We start from the raw sequence: 14,308 nt of genomic DNA, 5'->3' as shown, positions 1-14,308 counted from the left end.
GGCTCATAACTTGGGAGGCTTTGGATATTTCTCATTGCCGAGAGCTCAAACCACTCGTAAACTTTTTGTGTGTCTGTATGTGGAGTAACACTACGGAACAAACTGGACTTACAACACAAGCAATGCAAAACTATTAATCGATTTAAACTGTTATACAAACATCGGGTCTGGTTCAAATATAGAGATGAGGGTCTTTAAATTGACTTGCTGTTGTACGCTGTCTCATAGTGTTAACATGTGCTCAATGTTTCCTTACCATTATTGCTATGTTGTCTATTACCATTGTTGGTATAGTTCATTCTTCTTGCATTGTTGCTACAAATCATTGTTACAGTGTAATAATTATTGTTACCTGTAGTAATTCCACCATGTTACAACATTTGTATTACAATCCTTGAACAAAGTAACAGTAAAGCTCAATGTATTAATCACTGAATGGAGAACTGGATAATTGTTATATATTGTATATATCATATACAAATACAAGCGGTAGAAAATGGATGGATGGGATAGGTTGATTGGCATCACTAAATTGGCCCTAGTGTGTGAATGTGAGTGTGAATGTTGTCTATCTGTGTTGGCCCTGTGATGAGGTGGTGACTTGTCCAGGGTGTACCCCGCCTTCCGCCCGATTGTAGCTGAGATAGGCTCCAGCGACCCCGAAGGGATTAAGCGGTAGAAAATGGATGGATGGATGGATATCATATACTGCATATATAATATGTAAATATTACATATATGTTATATTGCTACTACAGTACATTTTTAGTCTACTTTATACCTGCATTATCCTGTCCATCCTTACATTTTCCATCCTTTGTAACTGAGCTACTGTGTGGAACAATTTCCCTTGTGGATCATTAAAGTTTGTCTAAATCTAAGTCCAAGGATTAAATAAGTTATCTTCTTCTCACTCCCTTTAAGGCAAAACTGGATCATTATGCTTACATATTATACATTACCTTTTGCATTATATTAATTTATATTATTATGCGCTGTCTACCTTGTACTTTTTCTTTTATGTCATTGCCTGAAATAAATAAATAAATGAAAAAAATTAAGTGAATTATATTTATATAGCACTTTTCTCTAGTGACTCAAAGCGCTTTTACATAGTGGAACCCAATATCTAAGTTACATTTAAACCAATGTGGGTGGCACTGGGAGCAGGTGGGTGAAGTGTCTTGCCCAAGGACACAACGGTAGTGACTAGGATGGCGGAAGCGGGGATCGAACCCGGAACCCTCAAGTTGCTGGCACGGCCACTCCACCAACCGAGCTATACCGCCCCAAGAGCAGCATAGCCACATAAATGTCACACTTTGGCCCCTGAGCTGACTGGGTCATCTGTATCAGTGACACCACACTCAGCAGATGCTAAAAAAAGATATCAAGTATCGACACTTTTTGCAGTGGGCTTTATAAAAGAACGTGTTCTACGCGAACCTTCGCGAATGTTCCCTCAAAAAGAACATGCTATCGGCCAGCTGTATCGATATGAATACATCAATTGGAATATGGGTAGTGAGTTCCACGTGACCGCGAGGCACGGACTGTTCAATGACCGCCAAAGGCTACAGAGGAGCGGCGTCGCTGCTCGTGTAGCGGTCGGTGTAGCCGCCGTTAGCTACCCCGATGTTGCACACAATCATGCGATGCGGGTTTACCTGTCAGCCGCGTCTGTCCGTGCCGTCGTGGCACCAAACACATCAGCGTCACCGCCGCCAGCCTTTTTGACGTCCGCGGGAGCGCGCGCGGCGTGTTTAAAGCGGTACCGCCCCTTTCCTGCAAACCCAGTGGATGACAAGGTCGCGCGCATGTCAATCTTTGCCGGCTCAACCGAACCACCTCAGTTTGTAATATTCTGTCATTGAAATCCTATAATAATTATTGTATTTGCATTGATTGATTGATTGGAACTTTTATTAGTAGATTGCACAGTACAGTACATATTCCGTATGTCCTCGGCATGACGTTAAAGTGCATCCGGCAGTGGAGGCTCCTCTATGGCAGAGGTGTCAAACTCAAATACAGAGTGGGCCAAAATTTAAAACTGAACAAAGCCGCGGGCCAAGGTTGAACAAATTAACCTTTTAATAGGGACCCAAACACGGTTTGCACTGAATATAGAACAAGCAAGGCTTATATAACTTTATAGTGACACGCAAAATCGAGTTTCAAATAATAATCATAATAATAATAAAAAAATATCAATGGCATATAAAATACAATTTAAATAAAAAATGTAATGCCTCTTTTCTATTTGCAGCCTTCTGAGGTAAATATCAACATTAACTTTTTCCACAGGCTAATACATTTGAAAATAAACCAACCATTCAGGACTTTAAACTGCTCAGTTTGCAACACACTGATCTAATCTGATGTGCCCAAGCCAGATACCTGGCATCTTTTCTTGGATGCTAGTTCATTAATGTCGGTGCTCAGGCTTTGAGCTGAGGCAACCTTCATTATCGAACGAAGGTGTTCATTAGTCATTATATCTCGTATTCCACCCGGACCACAGTCTTGGGGGCGTGCCTTAAAGGCACTGCCTTTAACGCCCTCTACGAGCTGTCGTCACGTCCGCTTTTCATCCATTCTAACAACGTGCCGGCCCAGTCACAAGATATGTGCGGCGTCTGTACGCACACACACGTGAATGCAACGCATATTTGTAACAGTGTTAAAGTTGTTTATACGACCACCCTCAGTTTGACCTGTATGGCTGTTGATCAAGTATGCATTGCATTCACTTGTGTTGGTGCGTGCAATAGCCGCACATATTATGTGACTGGGCCAGCACGTCGTTGGACTGGATGAAAAGCGGACGTGACGACAGTTCGGGGCAGATCTTCGGGAGGGGCTCTGAAATTTGGGAGTCTCCCGGTAGGGTTGGCAAGTATGGGAATTAGCGGTGAATGCGGTGTTACCGCGACACCGCCGCTGTATATAATCGGCGGTCCAGCTCTAGTGTTGATTTGATATTGCCTCAAGGGCCATATGAAATTACACGGCGGGCCAATTGTGGCCCGTGGGCCAGAGTTTGACACCCATGCTCTATGGGGTCTTGGAGCACTAGGTCCTCGTGGTTCTTAACCTGGGTTCGATCGGACCCTAGGGGTTCGGTGAGTCGGGCTCAGGGGTTCAGCGGTGGTCAAGACACACCCGACTCATCGTGTGAATAAAAACTTCTCCTTATTGGCGTATTACGGATACGGCAACAGCAGAAGTCAAACTGATTTGCAGGTGTGTAATTTGTTGTGAGTTTATGCACTGTGTTGGTTTTGTTCTTTGAACAAGGTTATGTTCATGCATGGTTCATTTTGTGCACCAGTAAAAAAACATGGTAACACTTTAGTATGGGGAACATATTCACCATTAATTAGTTGCTTATTAACATGCAAATTAGTAACATATTGGCTCTTAATTAGTCATTATTAAGTACTTATTAATGCCTTATTCGGCATCACCTTATTATAACCCTTACCCTCTAACCCTGGCCCTAACCCTCTAACCCTAACCAAATAACTTTAAATTAAATCTTTGTTACTTAGAATATGTTCCCCATACTAAAGTGTTGCCAAAAACATATAACTTTGTCTTGAATTTGAAAAAATACAACATTGTATTTTTCACTAAAGAAGGGTTTTGTGAATGCGCATATGAAACTGGTGGGGTTCGGTACCTCCAACAAGGTTAAGAACCACTGAACTAGGAGGTTAACCCCTTTACTACTGTTACCCCAGGTGGCCCTTGGCAAAGGCCTAGTACCTGACTGCCCCCTAGCCAGGGATACAGTGAAGACCTCAACGACGGAGCAAGCGGAAGACGGTAGATTTAAGAACTACCACAACGGCTGTGATGGCGGAAGAAGGCTGCAGCAGAAAAGGGTCCCCAGTCGTCTTGGACTCCATGCCACTGGACCCTGACCTGATTCTGTTAAGGATCGTGTGGTGACTGTCTGTGCACCAGTCTCCCCACGTTAAACAAAGTCACGCACAGGTATCCTCCATAAAGGGATACACCCATACCAGGAGGATTGTCATACTCGTTCGAGTGACCGCAGACAATAATAATAACATATTCCGTACAATTGACCACCAAATGGTAACACCCGATTCCCGAATAAGTTTTTCAACTTGTTTAAGTCGGGGTCCACATTAATCAATTCATGGTAAAATATATATTGATAATGATACATATACTGTGCAACTACACACCGCACACATATACTGAATGCGTATTTATGCATGTATAAATCATAAATATACACACCATTTCTAATGTTTGATTGTATTCAGATATAAGATATACTGATATATACTGTATATTGTACTTTTGTATGTATACAATACTTACAGACTTTTTTGTATATAGCGTAGCACGTTTAGCTATTTCTTGTCCTCTAATCCTCCAGTGATAATGGTACTCGTAAGAACACAGTTTACTTGCCGCTATGTGTCATCAACTTGCATTATCATGATATGACGATAGCATTAAAAGCTCTGAAGTCTTTCCCCCCCCAAATGTTGTTGCATCTCCAGTGCAATGACAATAATGACTATTTTATTCTATTTTCAAATGTATATTATTCATGTCCTATTTTGTATATTGCGCAACCTTAAATCACCTTCACACTCCATTTAATCCAATAATGCTGCCTGAGGCTGAACCAATCAGTGGCCACGATATTGAACACAGTGCTCTAATTGGTTTGGTCTCATCTAGTAGACAGTAGTGAGATTTTAATAAACAATATATTATATTTTTTTAAGGTATTTTATTTTTATTTTTTTGATGCGCCTGAAAGAGTGGCAGCACGTCACAGTAACTCCTTTGTCTAAGTCTAATACAGGTATATTAGAGCGTTGTCCTGATAAAACTTTTTCACTTCCGATTTTCATACCGACTTTGGAGCCTTGAGTATTGGCTATAAACCAGGGGTGTCAAACTCATTTTAGTTTAGGGGCCACGTGGAGAAAAATCTACTCCCAAGTGGGCCAAACTGATAACCTAAAAATAACGACAACTTCAGATTGTTTTCTTTGTTTAAAAATATTCTGAAAATTTACAAATCATAATGTCGGTTTTTTTACACTTACATGTTGCGGTTAATAGTATTCTATTTTCGTTTGTCATTATTTATACGTTCTGAATAAATGATGTGATCATGTTCATCGGTCAAATAGGTGGGATTGAGTCTGGCAAAGTTTTAAAAAGCTCTAATTGGTGTTAATTTTTAATCCATCAAGATAAAGAAAATAACATCAAAATCAAACTACAGGATGTTATTTATGTAGTTTACTCATTTTCCTCGACTGTTGTACTAACGTGGTTTATTCTGTACATATGTAGCATCATCTATCCATCCATCCATCCATTTTCAACCGCTCATTCCCTTCAGGGTTGCCGGGGGCGCTGGAGCCTATCTCAGCTACAATCGGGCGGAAGGCGGGGTACACCCTGGACAAGTCGCCACCTCATCGCAGGGCCAACACAGATAGACAGACAACATTCGCACAGTAGGGCCAATTTAGTGTTGCCAATCAACCTATCCCCAGGTGCATGTCTTTGGAGGTGGGAGGAAGCCGGAGTACCCGGAGGGAGCCCACACAGTCACGGGGAGAACATGCAAACTCCACACAGAAAGATCCCGAGGCCGGGATTGAACCCAGGACTACTCAGGACCTTCGTATTGTGAGGCAGACGCACTAACCCCTCTTCCACCGTGCTGCCCGTAGCATCATCTACAAATATAAAAATAATTGCTATAGTGACATCCAGTGGACATGTTTAGAACAGCAGTTTATTTCATTCAAGAATTTCAGCTCATTTTTATAATTAGCAAACTCATCCCGCGGGCCGGGTAAACCGTGTACGCCCGCGGGCCGTATGTTTGACACCCCTGCTATAAACCAATATACGATCCGATATCAGCAGGAATCATTAATACTTTTATTATTTTTAAATGGTTCGCTCAAGTGAATTGACTCAAACAAAGAACAGTGGTAGGTATGAAAACACTAACCAACTTGTTATTAACCATCTGGAATGAACTTATGCTGCCTTTACCAATCTACTCAAGTAGATTGGTAATTGTTTTTGGTGAAACCTAGACGCCACAATAATTCATTTAGTTAAGCTCCTTTTGGTTAGAGTGTCCGCTCTGAGATCGGTAGGTCGTGAGTTCAAAACCCGGCCCAGTCATACCAAAGACTATAAAAATGGGACCCATTACCTCCCTGCTTGGCACTCAGCATCAAGGGTTGGAATTGGGGGTTGAATCACCAAAAAGATTACCGGGCGTCGCCATCGCTGCTGCTCACTGCTCCCCTCACTCCCAGGGAGTGATCAAGAGTGATGGGTCAAATGCAGAGGATGTTTAAGTTGATAGATGCAGACACGTTTGTTACTGAATACTTTACCTTGAATACTTTTGTATGTGTAAGTAATATGCAACTACAATCACTTGATGCTTTTTTATAATGACACATGTACCAATATTGTTCACACAAAGGTTAAGCAGGCTCTTCTTACTTATTCAGGCGAGGCTGGAATTTTGTGTGATGACCAGTGCCTGTTAATACAAACAATAACAGAGCATTTTTAGTCATCGGGTCACATCCTAGGCAGTGTATGTTTGTTTGGACTACAACGACCGCTCGGAGAAATAAAAATGTGGTTTGAATTCAAATATTTGGGAATTATGGGGATCCCAAATACAAAAGAAAAGTGGGTTTTGCATTATATGACCCCTTCATATAAAGGATATACATTCATTTAATCGAGGTAAATAGGTATTAGATCCCTTACCAAATCTCCAGATCGTTTTGCAAGAAAACTTTTAGACATGCGCTGACATTCTTGGTAGAATGTCTTAAAAAAGGGAAAGTATCCGCTGGGCAAATACACACTGCAGGAGAACTCAACCGCACCGTGGAATCTTGTGATTGGCTCGGTTACTCCGTGTTTTACGCTCCTTTTACAAGAATGTTATTCTTTGTAAGCTGATTCCTATCATCACAACTATGGAGGCATTTTTCTTCAATCGCTGTGTCATAGTTTGTGGGTGGAGAGATGCATGGATCTTAAAAAGAAGAAGAAAAGAAATACATAAGTAATAGCATTAATAAAAAATATTAATTTACACAAGTAATCGTGTTCTTTTTTTTTTTCAGGTTAAACCAGAGCCACAAACTCGCGAGCCTCACGGCCATATTTTGTGGCCCTCTACCGTATTTTTCGGAGTATAAGTCGCATTTTTTTTCATAGTTTGGCCTGGCTCCAGTGCGACTTATATGTTTTTTCTTTTTTTATTATGCATTTTCGGCAGGTGCGACTTATACTCCGAAAAATACGGTACTTAACGTCATAGTTTAATGCAATTGTAATATAATTGATAAATATTTTATTGCAATCGAGTTTGTGGGCTTTTTTTTGTGATTGTTGTGACCGAAAAAGCCTGAATTTGCAGCATCGTTTTCAGAAAGTTTCGGCAAAAGTTGCACTGTTTTAAGGCTTTTTTTAAATTACATTGAATCAACCTGTGATTTTTATGAATTTTCTACAAATGTTTTTTTGCACGGGGTTTCAACAAACATTGGAAATCAAAAACGTCATTAATGTTTTACTCGTTTTATACCACACAGACAGTAGACGCAAAATGGCAACAAAAGACAATGTGAAATTACTGTGCTGTTTTAAATTATTATAATTATTAACAGTGATAATTATTTTTAAATACAGACAGAAACACTACCAAAGGGTACCTTAGTGTTCGCTAACGGCTCTATCGTCGAAAAGTTCCAGACATTCTTCATGTTTATTTTACACTTGAACTGTCGACTAAAACTAGTTTGTCCATCTTAAACATTAATTTATGTTTAAACACTTTCACCCCAGCTTACCTCATTTGTGAACTGTTGAGAGCGATCAAAAGCGCACATTTATGTTGGTAAATGAGAGACAATGACAGATTATCATCACACTTCAACATTTCTAACATGAAAATGCTGACTCCTTGCTCGGTCAGCATTGCACATAAAAAATATGTTCTTCATTGTCTTACCTGGATAAATGAAGGTTAAATCACCCTTAAAGCCCAGATGACCAATATTTCACAAACAAGTTCTTTCTATGCATTTTTTGCTTGTGAAAATGAATCTGGCAGTCATTTCCCATTATACGTTTTTGAGTAATGAGTAGATAACTAACTGTATTCGGAACACCCCTTTTCCATTGATTCAATATGTCGCCCCCTCTTGGTGTGACGTCATCTACAAAACTGGAGCCCATTTCCCCTGCATAGTCTGTGTGGATAAAGGCGTGTAAAGCTATTATTTTGATCACTTAATTGTATGTTTTTGTCGCCCTGGTCAATGATTTCTTCAAAACTGATATGGTTAACATCATGAGCAAAAAAGAAACATAGTGTCACACCCTTGTGAATGTTTTGTACTTGCATGTTTTTTTTTTCTCCGTTTGTGTGGTGTTTAAGTTCCTGTCCAGTACTCTTATTTTGTAGTAGTTTTGTTGAGTGCTGGCTCCCACACCTGGCATTGATTAGCAACCCGGAATCAATCTCCTATTTCATTCCGGCGCTGACTTGCTGACACTGATGGATCAGTGCTCTGCTCCGCCAATACCCATTGCTCTGTTAATGCTTTGCTTTGCCTTGATGCTTTACTCAGAAGAAGTCCTTGTGCAGTTGCACTCGCCTTCTTTTGTTTCTCTCCACTATTAGTGTTCACCGACTCCCTTGTGAGTGCGTTTTCATTTGTTATATTAAAAAATATACTCACCATCTCTCTCCCGTCTGCTGCATCTTTGGGTCACGTCACAAGAGCTGCATCCCTTATAGAAGAATTGCCATTTCCGGACTTTTCCTGCTTTTCCATCTCCTCTTGTATAGACACCATAGTCTGTGTTTCTCCAAGCTCTTTCAGCAATTCCTCAAGAAAACATCAGTAGAAGAGGACGCAAACTAGAATACCAGCGGCTTAACTCATTATTTTCTTGTTTTGACAATATCTCGGGTTCGGGGGAAAGGTGCCTGTCTTGACGGAACGGTTGTTGCTGGACACACGACGGACTCTTGGGAGAAGAGGAGTGCCGCACGCCTGGCGACCCTTTCAGGGGAGGACATTGAAGATATCTACCTATTCCAATCATGATAACAGGACATCTGCTGATTGGCGTAATTGTGCCCTGATGTATCAACAAATTGGAAGATGCTGGCAGCCGTTTAAGGTACCCCAAAGCTGCCACAAATGATTAGAGGATGGGGGTAGAATTCTGGACAGTCAGACATTATTTAATATGCCAGAAATCGTGTTGGCCATACTCTCTCTATACACAAATCTGGCAGATGCAGGCCCACCCATTTTGAAGATAAAAGTGGTCATTCCAAAATGTGCGTAAATTAGTTAGGAAACAATTAGCCTAAAATCACTACTGTGTCTATTTTGGGGGTAATTTTACCTGTAAACATCAATATTATCGGCATGAGAGGGGCCCTTTAAATAAATCGACAATTTTATGTAAACTAGGAGGTCAAGACACTGGTGTGTGTTGCTAAATGTTTATATACTACATTACCCAGAAGGCTTAGCACTGTAGACAGGAACTGAAAATAGGGCTAAGTCAGGGGTCGGCAACCAGCGGCTCCATGGAGCTCTTTCCAAAATGTAAGAAATTGGAAAAAGATGGGGGAAAAATATATTTTTTGTTTCTAATATGGTTTCTGTAGGAGGACAAACATGACACAAATTTTCCTAATTGTTAGAAAGCCCGCTGTTTAATATGTTTGTGTTTATGCTTCACTGATTAGAGTATTTGGCAAGCGCCGTTTTGCCCTACTAATTTCGGCGGTCCTTAAACGCACCATAGTTGTGTGGCCAGCTGTGACGCAGCAGTTTGTTTACATCAGGGGTCCCCATTAGATCGATCGCAAGCTACCAGTCGATTGGGGAGGGTGTGTAACTTGATCGCCAGGCATTAAAACCAAAAAAAGTAGACCTAAAAACTACAGATCATCAATCTTCATTACGGCGTCACTTTCGTTGCTTGATTGACACACATGGCAGCTGAGTATCTTGTGCGCTGGCTGCTGCGAGCTTAGTGTGAAGGGGAAAAAAACGACCGTCGGGAACGCGAGAAGCATTTTTTTTTTCAAAAGACTCTCTCCGTACTGGCTGTCAAAAGTGTTCCTGTTTTCACAATAAAAGCGCTGCTCCATCCTGTCCGTACTAACAAAATACAAGTCTCAGAAAACTAGCGCATACAAGCTAGCGAGCTACGGAGTTAACTCCAATGTATTTATTGTAAAGGGTATAAAAACGAGTATGGAAACTGGACAACTAAAAAGCTAAAAAACAACCAATTTCATGTGGTGTTGGAAAGAGAGGAGGACTTTTTCCCCTCCACAATGTACATTCAAAGTTGTGGACGTTTTCAGCAACTACTGTGACCAAACGTTTTATGGTGTGCATGAATGCACAAATGTGAGCTTTGTTGACGTTATTGACATGTGTTGACACGCTTTTTTGACTTGTTATCAATGTTCCCTCTAATTTTTCATGTGAGCAAACGCAAAAACTCCCTGAGCATTCAGTGGAGGCCATGTGAGCAACATCAGACGTGCACACTGTGGCTACACCTGCAGCACACCTGTCCCAAACCTGACTAAAAATCCATTTTCTACCGCTTGTCCCTTTCGGGGTCGCGGGGGGTGCTGGAGCCTTTCTTAGCTGCATTTGGGCGGAAGGCGGGGTACACCCTGGACAAGTCCCCACCTCATCGCAGGGCCAACACAGATAGACAGACAACATTCTCTTATTATTATAATCAAATGACAGCAGTCATTTCCATGAGGTTATTTTGTAATGTAAGTGTTTAGGCCCACTTACAATGACAATAGCAAAAAATATTGTTTTTCATGAACTGTGTACTTGTATTGTTTGTCTGGGTGGAGGTCCTGCTTTGGAAATAATTTGTACCCCTTTCAGACATTGCATTTAGTTCCCATTAAAACATTCACATGTTTCACAATGAGATGTAAGCAGGGGATCATGTGTACATTCCTGCAACTTCCTGTTTGTAAAAAATATATTTTTATTAGTATTTATTTAATATACTAACAGCATTTCATGATTAATATTTATATATTAAGATTCCTAATAAATGACACTAGAATAAGCACACATTTGATTGGTAAATCATAGTGTAACGACCTGGAATGACACTTTATGTGTGGTGTTGGAGTTGTCCGACTTTTTGTGTGGCTGTAAACGCATCACTGGCTCAGTGCCATATGTGCATGTGTTGGCGCAAGTGAGAAAGAGCGAGCGGCTGCTGTTGATATAACAAAGTTGCTTTTGGTCTGGTTTGTACTGCAGAAAATAACCAGTTTTGCTAGATATCATTTTTTTTACTAATGTTTTGGTGATGTGTCTATGGCCGACAATAAAGCGTTTTGCTCAGTAAAGTGATCGATGGAATTCATGTCCTCAAAGCGTCTCGACAGACGTTACAATATTTGAACAATGATGACGAAAACTGTTTTCTCTGTCGTGTCCGTGTGTCGAAAACTGTTTTGCGCTTATTTTTTTATTTTATTTTGTGCGTGGCATATATTTGCCGTGCGCAGAGGACGCTTGAGCAGTGCGCAATTGCACAGGCGCGCACCTTAGAGGGAACGTTGCTTGTTATTGACTTGTGTGGAGTGCTAATCAGGCATATTTGGTCAGTGTATGACTGCAAGCCAATCGATGCTAACATAATATTTAGGCTAGCATCATTATGCCTCATTTGTAGGTATATTTGAGCTCATTTAATTTCCTTTACTTACGTCGTCTGTGTATATAATTTATATTCGCATGTCTCATAGCACGTTGTCTGTACATAATATTGGCTGCATTTCTGATTGTTGTTTGTGCGCCATGCTGTCCCAGACCACAGCAAACATTACCCAGCTTGCCGAATCCATTTCCGTTTCCTTTAACATGGACACACACATCTATACCTTTGGCCATTCTAAGCCAGTATTTTCCAGGCGTTATCTTACCCTCTGAGAAGCCTCTCTTTTACTAATGTTTGCCAATGTTGTAAAAATGTGTAGAATAAATGTTAAATTTAAACATTTCTGTCAACAAAGATTTGCGTCAGATTTGCGCCCCTATTAATTACTATACCAAATAATACATTGCCCAGCATGGCGTGGTGTCAGGCTGTTGCAAACAAAAGAAATACCCGTGCAAGCAGATATTGTCAAACATGAACAACATCAAATCCAAATACATCACACACCTCACAGATAAGAGTCTAATATAGCTAATATAGAAATGTACATAATGTGTTGCTTTCATTACAAGATTTATATAAGGTTTTTAATTTTTTGCGGCCCTCCTGACATATTTGTTTTTTGTATTTTTGGTCCAATATGGCTCTTTGAACATTTTGGGTTGCCCTCCTCTGGTCTAAGCTATGCTGGAGGACGACAGTTGTGCCGTTTGAGCAATAAAGAGTTGATATATTGTTACACGTTGCTGGTCCTGCTTCGTCTAGACAAGAAACAAACAAGTTCAGAGACCAATTTGATTAGTGAAAATGGCGCTGATTGGGAAAAATATGCGGGGAAGTTGCGGGCAGTGGACAAAGTTAGCGGGGACTGGTTGAATTTGCATAAATTGCCGCGATTGCGACATCACAATTTTCGAGAGGGAATCAATCCTAAATCCCAAGTAGGGAAAGTAATAACTACAATAACGGTGCAAACACCAAAATGACAGCACAACAAACAACAAATTGAGCAACACGCTACCATTTCTTGGGGAACTAAACAGTGTCAAAATGTGACATTTGTACATTAAATTTTACATCTACTGTATAATGACCTAAGGCGTACTATAGCTTAGGGTCACTATAGCTGCTGGTAGAAGTAGAGAACAAATTTAGTCACATGTTTAAAACATGATTCTCAAGTTGACTACCTCTACCAGCCACCAGGTATATTGACTTTAAGACCCCCAGTTTAAACCATGTATTACACATTAAGTCACACATTAAGAGTGTTACTAAAACAGCCTTCTTTCATCTCCGTAATATCGCTAAAATTTATACCATTTTGTCCACCAGCGACGCTGAGATCATTATTCATGCGTTCGTTGCATCTTGTCTCGATTACTGTAACGTGTTATTCTCGGGTCTCCCTATGTCTAGCATTAAAAGATTACATTTGGTACAATAACGGCTGGTAGACTTTTGACAAGAACAAGAAAGTTTGATCATATTACGCCTATACTGGCTCACCTGCACTGGCTTCCTGTGCACTGAAGATGCGACTTTAAAGTTTTACTTCTTACGTATAAAATACTAAACGGTCTAGGTCCATCCTATCTTGCTGATTGTAGTGTACCATATGTCCCGGCCAGAAATCTGCGTTCTAAGAACTCCGGCTTATTAGTGATTCCCAGAGCCCAAAAACAGAGTGTTTTCTATTCGGGCTCCAGTACTCTGGAATGCCCTACCAGTAACAGTTAGAGATTCTACCTCAGTAGAAGCATTTAAGTCCCATCTTAAAACTCATTTGTATACTCTAGCCTTTAAATAGACCCCCTTTTGGACCAGTTGATCTGCCGTCTCTTTTCTGCTCTGCCCCCCTCTCCTGCGTGGAGAGGGTCTTAGGTGACCACAGATTAATCGCTAGCTGTTCAAAGTCAGGACCCTTGGTGTACCACTCATCTGTGCATCAGTTGGTGATGTCTCTGCGCTGCTGACTTGTCTCCACTCAAGATGATCCCCTGCTGGCCCCATTATGGACTGGACTCTCACACTATTAACTAGATCCACTGCGCCGGTCCCCTCCAAGGATTCTCATTGTATCCCACTGGGTTGGGTTTTTTCTTGCACTGATGTGGGATCTGAGGATGTTGTTGTGGCTTGTGCAGCCCTTTGAGACACTTGTGATTAAGAGCTAAATAAATAATCTTTGATTGATTGATTGATTGATTGATTGAATACAGTACATATATTTTTTAATATGCTGAGATAAGCTCCAGCACCCCCCACGACCCCCAAAGGGACAAGCGGTAGAAAATGGATGGCTGGATGGATGGATGCAGTGGTACCTCAGTTTTCATACATATGATTTTGTTTTCACACTTTGGACACATGCTATTTTTTATTTTTACTTTACAGTGTATTGCCATGTTCAAAGTGAATTTTGATAGAGCTACAATAAAAACCATCAAACAGTACCGTAAACCTACGATAGAAATTATACACTGTTCATATCTTTTTAAGGGGGTAA

General features: G+C 40.7%; 1 protein-coding gene across 1 annotated transcript in view; it reads right to left on the bottom strand.

The window, feature by feature from the left end:
- The window catches only part of LOC133607328 (glucose-6-phosphate exchanger SLC37A4-like), a 32,142-nt gene extending 30,356 nt beyond the window's left edge, over window positions 1–1,786 (bottom strand). Inside the window, exon 1 of the mRNA XM_061961838.2 lies at window positions 1,668–1,786. The gene's annotated coding sequence lies outside the window, so the exon portion shown is untranslated. The remainder of the gene's footprint in view (window positions 1–1,667) is intronic.
- Window positions 1,787–14,308: the final 12,522 nt, after the last annotated feature.

Source organism: Nerophis lumbriciformis, linkage group LG09 (assembly GCF_033978685.3).
Source record: "Nerophis lumbriciformis linkage group LG09, RoL_Nlum_v2.1, whole genome shotgun sequence".
NCBI classification, from domain to species: Eukaryota; Metazoa; Chordata; class Actinopteri; order Syngnathiformes; family Syngnathidae; genus Nerophis; species Nerophis lumbriciformis.
Note: the sequence above shows the minus strand (reverse complement) of the source record. Positions and strands in the feature narration are given on the sequence as shown.